Source organism: Carassius auratus, chromosome 10 (assembly GCF_003368295.1).
Source record: "Carassius auratus strain Wakin chromosome 10, ASM336829v1, whole genome shotgun sequence".
Lineage (NCBI taxonomy): Eukaryota > Metazoa > Chordata > Actinopteri > Cypriniformes > Cyprinidae > Carassius > Carassius auratus.
Genome location: NC_039252.1, coordinates 16,567,418 through 16,579,874, shown reverse-complemented (window position 1 = coordinate 16,579,874; position 12,457 = coordinate 16,567,418).

Genomic DNA, 12,457 nt, shown 5'->3' with positions numbered 1-12,457 from the left:
CCATTATCACTGCTCTGCTCAGAGTTCAGTCATGTTTAGATCGTGTTATCGAAGCACGCTAGACATCTTGTACCAGACGTAATGAGCTTGCCTTCTCACCTTCTCTGCTTGTGTTTCCAATGCCTTCTGTTTGTGGATTTAGTCGTCCGCTAGCTTGAAGATGAGGTTTTCTTGGTCAGATATGCTGCATGTGTGAACTGCATCGTGGGTCTTTTTCTTTTTACTAATTGGACCAAAAACACAAGTGTGAGAGACAACAGGGCCGTTTTGAAGCTTGGGTGCTTCTCGTGCAGAACAGAGCGAATGTCAGGGATTCTGTGTACCTCGGGTTCATCTTAGTGCCTTAACCCAAACAACAGCTTTCCATTCGGTCTGTAGTGAAACCACACGCCAGAGAATACTCCTAGTGAGCGTCTGCCGGCCCATTCATCACGTGCATGTGTTTGTGATCAGTAACTGGAGACCGCGTGGATCTGGCCGAGGTGTTTGTCGTCGTGTGTATCTTGTGGCTCTACCTCACTTAAACACATCCTGACGGGGTCGTGTCTCTTAATTGCTGACCCGTGGGTCGTCATCAGCTGCCCTCTAAAACCACGACTCGTGCACCAAACACTGATGAGTATCAGTAGAGAAAAAGAGTTTATGAGTTGGGTCTCGCTCACAAACGAGCAGATTTCACTATCAAAACATTTACATAAATTGTGCTACTGAATAATTTAATGAATGAGATGTTGTATACATTTTTTATTTTGTGCTGTCAAATTAATAATTGCATCCAAAATAAGTTTTTGTTTACATAATATATGTATGTGTACGGTGTATATTTTTATATAATATATAAATATATATGTACTAATATAATTTACAATATATTATATATTAATATTTATGTAAACCACATTTTCTTTAAATGTACACATACATAATATATATGAAGGGTTTATTTGGAAAAAATATATAATTTTCAAAAATAAGTTGTTTTTAAGTTTTTTTATTTTTTATTGTACATTGTAATTGATCTCAATCCAACTACAGTTGGGTTAGTTTGATATAAAGTAAAAATAACAACAACAAAAAAAATACAGCTAACTTACACAATAAAAATAAACGTTAACATTTAAAAGTAAAAAAAAAAAAATTCTGCAATTAAACTCTTTTATATATATATATATATATATATATATATATAGTATGCACACATTATGTAAACAAAAACGTATTTTGCATGCGATTTAATGGCGATTTAATCATTTGATAGCACTATTTTGTTTTAATCTGCATGAATAGATGATGGCGTTTTATTTAGTAATTGATCTGTTTTGTTTGTTGTTTAGTTCGTGTGAAACGTTATTACAGCATCCGTTAGTAAAGTTAAGGAAGAAGTCGTCTCTTTGGTTTCAGGAGGTACAGCTATCTTACCGATAACTTTTATACTTGACCTGTCGTAAATCGCTGTGCTATTGTGGAAAACACTGGAAAATTGTAGTCGGGAACTGGAAACTGCGTTATTTTCTTCACTACTTGACATTATTTTAAGCGAGCGACTGTGCGCAGAAGCCGTTTCATGTTGTTTTATGCATTTTTATTTTGTGTTAATAGCAATGTATTATGAATCTTATTTTATTTTTAAAGTGGGATGATCGTTTCTGTGCGTCTGACGCGTCCAGTTTTCTGATAATCGTGATGTTGATTTATATTTACGTGTGCAATTTGTGAAAAAGTCACGTTTTTAAGCGTAACGACCAGCTACTAAAGATTTCTACAGCTGAAGAATTATTTCTGAGATTATGTATGGTTTTTGCAAGTTGATTTGCGTTTTCGTTCCTAGAGAAGAGCGTTGGTTTGTGTTCCTTCTGTCCTCGTGCCTGGACTCTATTGGATTGATGTTGATCGTGTGCGATGACTCGACTCAAAGTGCTTTTGGTCTTGCATGCCTTTTCTCGTGCTGCTAGAATATCATGAGTTCGCTTTCGGACAGCGTGCCAGAAAGTATAGAACAGTTCAATGCATTGATTTCAAACCACATGCCTGTTTCGACTTTGCCAAAACGGGGGGTTCACATACTTTTGATTCGGAAAGTCTACTCTTTGTTGCATTGTTTTTTTTTTTTTTTGTTCTTTTCTGAACAAGACACTAATATTCCTCAATGGATGTTTGCAACCTTACTCTGGATATCAATGCAAAGCCGCTTCTGATATCAACATATCAAGCGCTGAGGAGCGTGAAGACAAGACTAGAGACTTCAGTGCCTTTGACTTCTCCAAGACCTCCAGAACCAGTACAAGCCAACGCACGGCTGGACGTCTCCCAAAAACACCACTCACCTTTGACACATATGCAGTTTAAAGGCACCCAAACTGATTCAAGTTCTGATGAAACGATGACATGAACAGAACTCTATTGGGATTCCACCAATACGAGCACTGCACTATCAGTGTCATCACGAGGGGTTTCGCTTTTGCTTTTGGTTTCTTTCTATTGTACGTAGAGTGACATGCTTGGTTTCTACGTGGTCTTATTTTAGGGGGTTTTCAGAATATATTTAAGTGCCATTTGACTGTTTACGTAGTGAGTCGTGGCCTGCTGTAGCGCGTTCAAATGCAAGCACAAGCATCGTGGTACTCAGAACTGAAATCCTAGATGTAAATATTCAGATAAAATGGAAGGATATTTATTTACAGTCCCTTACATCAAGCAGTTTAATAACAGATATGCTTTGAAAGTGTAAATTGTGATATTTCCCCCCATCTCTCGCTCTCTCTTTATCGTTTTGGATGATGTAACTTACATATACAGTACAATTTTTTCTTTTTTGTGTGTTGTTCCAATTTACCTCTTAGTAAATTAAATCCTTTGAGAATTAGAGTGATTTGTATTGTGTATTTTACATGAAGGATAACAAAACCGGGGAACTTTTATATTTATAAAATGATATATTAACATTTAGTGTGTCGATTTGAGGAATATATAGGAATTATCCAAGACACATGTAGTTTGTCTTTTCTGAATATTTCAGACTTGAGCTCAGGCTAGCTTATTAGTGTCGTTTTCTTAAATCTGTGGCTTGTCTTTCAATTAATAAACCTTTTCTTGTTGAAACGAGAACTTGTTGTGTTCACTCTCTCCAAATGACTGATCTGTTGGAGATTGTACAGAAACTGCAGCAGAACAGCAGGTGAAATCTCCATTTGTTGGCTTGAATGCACTCAAGGGGTTTTGCTTCTTAAACATTCTTATAATTATGCAAACTTTTAGACATCCGTTTTTGCATTTTTTGCTGCTTGCTCAATTTGCTTAAATTTAAATAAGCAAATGCAAAACAATTGTTGAACATCTTATTACTATTTTCTCATAAATCTCATCTAAATGTTGCGGTGAGGGGGCGACAATAAACATAACATTTCTCATGAGCAAGTTTTGAAGGGGACACCAATAAAATTGTACTTAAGGATTTGTGTACACAGAGGAAAGCCTTACTATTGCATGGAGACCGATCCATTATTCTTCTTCTCAAAGTTTCTTTCTGGGACAATGAAAAAGCTGACCAAAACATTCTTCAAAAAAAAATTTTTTTGCAATGTTTTTGAAGTTGTTTACACAATCAAGCCACCAAAATACAATGGAATTTGAACATAACTTCAACTTTTATTTATTTATATAGCACATTTAATAGCAATGTTGTTGCTTCACAGTTATAATTAAAACATGCATGTATAAAAACATTTGCCATGCCTAGCAAAATGAAGGCATACACACTCTTAGACATACCCTCACACAACTGTATAGTGAGATCGATATAGACGTGAAAGAATTTATTATGTCAATGACTGATTTGTTCAAAAAGTGGATTCACTCAGTTAGGAAACACCTCCTCAATGCTTTTCTCAAAATTAGTGCTGTTACTGTTGTAGCTTAGTTTTCAACTTTTTTTGTTGGTGAAATAGTGCTAAAACAAGCAATATGGTGCCTAAAATGCACTTAATATTAACTTCTTGTTTATTCAATTTTTATAAAAATATAAATCATATTTGTTATGCTAATATCAGGAGAACAACTCCACTCTTAGAATGATATTAGATTAGATTAACTATATTAAATGAAATAAACCGACCAGTGGCGGCTCGTGGATTTTAAAATAGAGGAGGGGATCCTTGCCAATTGTTATTATTATTATTTGCTTAACCATTTTAAAATGCCTTTTTGGTGGCTTTTAGTCAGAAACCGTAAAGAAAATATATTCAATATCGATACTCATTATAAATACTTGGTAAATTATCAGCCCAGCCGCTCCGGGAGACGTTCAGACCATAGACTGTATAAAAACAGATTCAAACTAATAGCATCTTATTTATGTCTCTATGATGGTTGGTTGATATTCCAAAAGGGAGGCTACTCAGGCTAGCCTTCTCTATGATGTTACTTTTCTCAGCACTCCTCAGCGCTGAAAGTGAACACTCGATGCTGATTGGTTCCCCTGGCCTCCCCCTCCAGAGACATGTAAATACCTAGACGCCTCATTGGCCGCTCGACCGCACGTCATCGTTGCCGCCATATTGGATCGGGCAACTCTCATAACTCTCACATCAGGACAGAAGAAAACATACCAGACTCATCGACTGAATGGACACCTACAAACCGTCACACGATAATAAAAACAGATCTCGGGGTGTTATCTTTCACAGGTAAGACTCAGCTGTTCTTTCTCGATGTTTTTTGCTCATTTTTAACATTATGTTTACAGCTTAATTAACCACCAGTGTCAGACTATTAATAGTAGATAGCGATATCACTAACCTAGTTAGCAGTGATAGCTGAGACTTTATAAGAATTCATAGTTTAAATGAATTCTTATTACGTTTTAACTTATATTGCCGTTTATATAATAAATTAAAAGGTGTTATGAGCACAATATACAGAGTGAGCCCTTTGACTGTCTAGATTAATGATGGAGCTAAAGCTTCTCTCTTTAATTTCACTACCGTTACTTATTTACAAAGATGAAGTGGTAACACTTTAGAATACTAGTCCTTTAGTTAATTCATTTATTAACATGAACAAACAATGAACAATACATTTATTACTGTATTTATTCATCTTTGTTCATGTTAGTTAATGAAAATACAGTTTTTCATTGTTAGCACAACTTTTGATTTAAATAATGCATTAGTAAATGTTGAAATGAACATCAACTAAGATTAATAAATGCTGTAGAAGGATTGTTCTTGCTTAGATCATCTTAACTAAAGTAGTTAACTAATATTAACTAAAGGACCGTTATTCAAAAGTGTTACCGATTAAGTTTATCATCACTTGATTATAAGGATCTCATCACTTTTCATAAAACTGTGAACTGATTCTATATATTCTGTTTTCTTCTCTTTTAGTCATTTGCAAACAGGACAAGGACAGTCTTAAGGAAAGCTGAGGAAAGCTGTTCTCAGAGACGAGACTATTCCTCCACAGACTAGTGTTGTGTTTGTACTAAACCCAGAGCAGCCCTGAATGAATCGACAGAATGACCAGCTCATATTATAATACTATAGACTGCATTTAAGAAGCTTTGCACAGGCTGTTTAATGCTGATAATGTACTGCGTGTGTCTTTACACATGAACTACATGATGTTAATAGACTAGAAATGACAAACACAGGAACTCATAGTGAATCCAGCTGCAATATCATGATAAACTCATTGTGATGTTGTAAGAATGATCATTAATTTTGATTAATATAAAGTTTTTTTGAGGGGACCATCTCATATTCTGGTCTGTGATAAACATAACTATACTTTGAGAATTTGTTGCGCAAGGTAAACCTCACACACACACACTCAAACATTCATATGTGTTAACATCAGTGTTGTGCTAGTTAACAAGAAATAGTATCTAGTTACGGTTACTAGTTAATTCAGAAAGTAACTCAATTACTTTGTTGATCACTTACACCAAAAAGTAATGCATTACTGTTAAAAGTAACTTTTTAGTTATTTTTTAAAGAAATAATGTTCCCATTAAAGCGCTTTTATGTGTTATGGTCTATACAAACTAGGGGTGTCCATGGTTAACCGATTAACCGATTAACCGTTAAAAATTGCATAACCGAGTGAAACATTTTGCTCGGTTAAGTGACGTCAATGGCGTGCATTGATTTTAGTTGTAATACATTTTTGAACCACTAGAGACCGCCAGAGCGCTCCCAGACATTTGTAATGTCCACAAGAAGAAGTCATTTTTCTAATATGAAGCGGGCAAAGAAAAGTACAGCGTTGGAGCACTTTAAAATTGAGAGTGACGGGGCACAATGCAAGTATTGCAATACAGTGCTTAGATTTACTTCAAGTACAACCTCGTTGTTGTAATCTCAACAGCCAACACCCGGGCATCATTAGGCCGGCGACACACTGGATCTGTGGCGAAAGCATCTCAGCTGCGTGGCGTGTCTGTTTTTAATTCCCATGTTAACAGGTTAGAGCTTGCCGACTGCCTGCGTGAGATGCCCGGCTCAGGCGCTGCTCGACGCCTGCATGCTAGAAATAGAACCGACGCCTTGTTGGAAGCATTTCCATGCAAAATATAATAGGAAAATATGTTTATACATACATATGAATTCATGACATTTTGATATTTGAAAGTCTATAGGTTGACATAAATTCAGATATAAATGTAATAAAAAAAAAAAAAAAAATTATCGATTTGCAAATATTGTACCTGTCAAACATAGTCATAGTCATAGCCTTAGCGAGGCGACCGCGGAGCCTGCTTGTTACCTTAGCCTAAACAAGGAAAGTTACATAACTATTACTAGAGCCTGTTCCTTTATAACATAGCCAAAAGTCGGTGTATATTTGCGTTATACATTTTAGGCTTATTTTCAAATTCAGATTTTGTTAGGGGGCGGGATTATTAGGCCGTTTTAATAGGACAATTTGACCGGAGAGATTAAATTTTGTTGGACATTTCATTTTTTTTTCAGCCAATGTCCGGCAATTACCGGACAACGGAAACCCTGGCGCACACTATGGTTAACCGAGTATTAACCGCTAAGGGCCTCGGTTAACGGTTAATGAAAAACTTGAAAACGTGCAGCCCTAATACAAACACAAAGTAAAACAGAAAGTAATTTTTAAACACTATTTTGATTAAGTCAGACCAGCACAAACTGAATATTGTATATCACAAGGATTTCTGAAATAAATAAGAAAACACCTGAATAATATATTCAGAATCAAAAACTAAAGTGGCTTCTGCATCATAAAAGCTGTTGTGTTGAGCCCTTAAAAATGTTCCTTTCACAGCTTGAAAACTATCAACAATGGACAACATAACACAGAACATTTAGAAATAAATAAATTAAAGCAATCTGAATTATTCAGAATCAATTTCGAGAAACACGCACACACACACACACACACACACATATATATATATATATATATAAATGCTGTTTAAAATGTTCTCATGCTAAGGATCTGACTGAAAGCCGGTGACTCCACAGTAGAGACAGGCTGCATGTTTTCAACAATGTTTCACCTGTATGAGAAAAACATACAGAGAATCACTTAAGACACTTTGCTGTAGACCCATTCCACATAATAATATTCATTAAAACTGTAAGTTAACACTTGCTGCATGAATCCGTGAGTAGGCTACAGTTTACAAATCCATGGGAACGGATTGAGAAAGTGTGCGCGCAGATTATGGATTCGTGGGTACCGAGGGTACCAGTTTATAAATACCTTGATGTTGTTTGGACGCCAGAACCGCGCGCGCGCGCGCGTGTGTGTGTGTGTCTCCTGTCCGTCCTGCAGTGAACAGTCCACCTGGATGTTCCCGTGTTTGGCTCCTGATCTGAATCCTCTCAAAGTCCCTCCCCAGGATGATGACGTCACAGCCAGAGTAGTACGCCTGTCCCACGAGCCCCGGACAAAACAACACACACAGTCTGACACTGATAATCACAGAGAGTTCTACATATCATCTGAATCTAATGTTTTGCTACATTTTTATTTATTTTTTTAAATCGAGGAATCAGAGTTTTAGATGTTTTCATTTACGGTTAATAATCTCTGCTGCTGCTGTTACACTCACAGTCACGAGCAGCTTGAATCATCCGGACTTTTTGAGTCAAATTTTTTTAGCATTTTTATTTTATATTATTTCTTAACATATCAGACAGTATCTGCCTTCATTTTGCATGCATCTTGTTTATTCTCGCTTATAAACATTTTGTTGCTCTTTTTGTTGTGTTGTTTTTTATCCTCATTTGTAAGTTACTTTGGATAAAAGCGTCTGCTAAATATATAAATGTAAATGTAAACTTATCAAATGATGGCTTCGTTTCGTTACATGAATATCGAAATATTCAACTCAAATAGACGCTTGTATGATGCAGTATTAGAATTAGAATTTAATTTGGGTTCCTGAAATACCCTGAACACTGCACAGAGGTTAAGATCATTGCTACAAAAATAAAATAAAAATTGAAACTCATCCTATTTTGTTTTAATTTTCCCTTACTATATTATACAGTTACTGATGCTATGGACTGTGGGATTACTAACAGGCTATTAACAAAAAACTGTCTCTAAACCTCTTTTCACTTTATTAAAAGTTGATCTAGACAAGTACATGATAGAATCAAATGTTTTGCAAATCGCTCGAAAGGCCTGATCTCAAATGATTCGCGAAGCGCGATTCGGAGTCCCGATCTGATTCAAATGTTTTGCGAACTCCGAAGCCCCGATCTAAAATGATTCGCGAAGCGCGATTCGGAGTCCCGATCTGAATCAAATGTTTTGCGAACTCCGAAGCCCCGATCTAAAATGATTCGCGAAGCGCGATTCGGAGTCCCGATCTGAATCAAATGTTTTGTGAACTCCAAAGCCCCGATCTCAAATGATTCGCGAAACTCGATTCGGAGTCCCGATCTGAATCAAATGTTTTGCGAACTCCGAAGCCCCGATCTCAAATGATTCGCGAAACGCGATTCGGAGTCCCGATCTGAAACAAATGTTTTGCGAACTCCGAAGCCCCGATCTCAAATGATTCGCGAAACGCGATTCGGAGTCCCGATCTGAATCAAATGTTTTGCGAACTCCGAAGCCCCGATCGCAAATGATTCGCGAAACGCGCACTTCGGAGTCCCGATCTGAATTCTGAATCAAATGTTTTGGATCCGCCTTCAAGTCGCCAAACCCGCGTGACTGTCAAATTCGTTTTGGTGCCGCCCAGAGGATCAGCTCCGCGGGCGGCGCCGTCAAACAGCGGATCCTGAGCGGACCTTTGGCGTGCATCAGTCGAGAATTTCTTTGCTGGGACACGGTTGCGCTGAACCCTCTTTTGAGTAAGTATTGATATATTGCGACATTCACAGCATTGGTTTTTAAATCATCTTGTATATTAATGATTGTAAGGCGTTGTTTGATATTAGGACAACTTTAACATGTTCACTCGTGGATAATGGTTTAGCGCTAGCTTAGCTAGCTGTGCATTATTAAGTTTGCATTTTTGTAATTTTGGTCTCGTGTGTGCGTATCTGCCTCTTTATAATAAAAATCAAGCTTCAGCATTTTAATCACTGTTTGAGTTGGTTCAGACAATAGGCCGCCTGTTTGAATGTCAGAAAGTGCGGGCTTATCTGCTAATGTTAGCTACCGTCGCTAGAGATCGCTAACACGTGACCAACTGAACAGAACGCAAAGAACTATGGGTATGTTTGGCCATGGGCTAGCATAGCAGGCAAGTGTTCTGGCATGAACATAATGAAACATTTGCGTGAAAAACAGAATATAATCCTACAAAATGCAGCGGGCTAAAGAAAACATTGTCGGACCATAACGCCTAAAACTAAATCCTAATGCAAAGATGAGATATGACGAGAAAATAAAGAGAATCAAAGAACTCGATATTTACGAGCAGATCGACTGGTCAAGGTAACACCCTCCAGCCCAAAAGAAGAGCATGTGAAAAGGCTGTGTTGTGGTGCTTTTGCAGACAGCATCATTTCTATGGACTCTTTATAAATCTAAATGTATTCATCTAAATGTATTTACATGTTAAATATGTAAAGAAACCTAAGAACACTGATTTCGCACAATTCTTCCTTAATACAGATAAAGGAGGCAGAATTTAATTCAATCTTTGTGTATTTTATTTACAGACATGGCTAAAAAAAACATTATATGTGAGAAGAGACATTACAAAATCTTTTAGAAAACAAAACAAAAACATTTAAATATTAGATGTGAGCATGGTGTATAATTCTAACATGACGCCTTCACAACAATACTTGGACACATATTGGTCAAAGCACAGCACACAATCGATTATATCCAGCAAAGTCTTCATCTCAGTCTCATGACCGGTGTGGACAGTGTCCGGTGATGGGGTGGATTCACAGGACCTTCCATCCAAAGGCATCATGATTTTGATGTTTAAATGCTGAAACAGACTCCTGATTTAATGAAATTTTTCATTGCAGAAGTTACTACTATTTTTATTTTTCCAGAAATGAAAATTATTAATTTATCATTAAATTTATTTTACAATGTATTTAAATCTATATAGTAAAAGAAAAAATCAATCAGCAAATTTTGCAATCCGTTATTATTACAGGATTTTGCTTTAGGCAAAAATACTCTTTAAAGTCCAATATGAGTTTAAATTAGTTTGATTTTGTCGACTCTCTTTGTCTGAGTTGCAAGGTGTCAGGTCCAGTGTTGGGAAGTTTACTTTGGAAATGTTATAGTTTACAGATTACAAAATACCTTATTTAAAATGTAATATGTAGTGTCACAGTTTCAAATGACTTTAAGTAATGTAACTGATTACATTTGATTACTTTCCTAAATTTCTATTGTTTTCAAATTTTGATTATTTTGAATCATCTAAAGCAGGCAGGGTTAATGTTACAGTGGTACTCAACACTGATTTCTCTCAGATTTCAGAATCTTCACTTGAATTAAGACTATAATTTAATTGTAACATACAACCACCTCAAAATAGGACTTTAGCAGCTCTTTTTACTTTGCAATCTTTTTTAGGTTAAATACAGATTTAAAATAATAAGATATAGTTTAATAGCTATGATACTGTTTTTGAAATCAAATCTTTGCATAGCTATGACAGGAAACATTGGCATCTAACAATGCCTTGGAAAAAAGGCAGTTAATCTAAAAATTTAATAAAATTAATGAGTTGTTTTTATTAAAGTGTTATGTTTAACACAAAATAATACATGTATTGTTGTTTGCTTTATGTTAATTAAGTGCTCTTGCTGAGGCATGGGAAAAATAAAGGAGCTGGAAAAAACACCTGCTAGTGACATCAGCATCATCTACACACCTGCTAGTGACATCAGCATCATCTACACACCTGCTAATGATATCAGCATCATCTACACACCTGCTAGTGACATCAGCATCATCTACACACCTGCTAGTGACATCAGCATCATCTACACACCTGCTAGTGACATCAGCATCATCTACACACCTGCTAGTGACATCAGCATCATCTACACACCTGCTGGTGACATCAGCATCATCTACTCACCTGCTAGTGACATCAGCATCATCTACACACCTGCTAGTGACATCAGCATCATCTACACACCTGCTAGTGACATCAGCATCATCTACACACCTGCTGGTGACATCAGCATCATCTACTCACCTGCTAGTGACATCAGCATCATCTACACACCTGCTAGTGACATCAGCATCGTCTACACACCTGCTAGTGACATCAGCATCATCTACACACCTGCTCGTGACATCATGCTTCTCTTCACCTGCTAGTAACTTGTCTGCTTTGTGATAAGCAAATGTTGCTATCTTCTAGTAAGTTTAAGCTTTTGTTTCCTTCTCAGCCAGGGTTTTAACCAACATTATACATATAATCTTTCACATACTTCTCAGTTTTTTTTTGTTTGTTGAATTTAATGCTTAGATTTTAGGGGAAAAAATTAAGTCAGAAATCTTTTATAAAAATCTAACTCTTTAGTTTTACTTGTCACAAGATCACACCAGGTTAACTAAGCCAGTAACCATCAGCTGACCGTGGAAAGCCAATTGTGTGTTTCTTTCTCAGTTTGGCATGGTCCCCAATAAACTCAACGTGGGATGCCTCTCCGATTTCTTTCACATCAGGGCACTTAACCTCTACCAGGACACAGGGAGGTTCTTCATTTGGGTCCACCACTTTGCCATCTGCACCAAGGTGTGGAGCATCAGGGTGGATGATGAGACCAGATGGAAGAACGTTAACGTCAAAGGTCTCCTCATAGCGGTGAAGAACCTCTGGCTCAAGTTTGAATCCTCTACACATCTCTCTCTAGAGACCCCGACAGATGTTTACACACACTGTTTAATGCAAGATATAAATGCATTTAACCTGCAATTACAAATGCATAATGTTTTGATGTTTTAATCCCAAAATGTTGAATACTGATATTTGCAA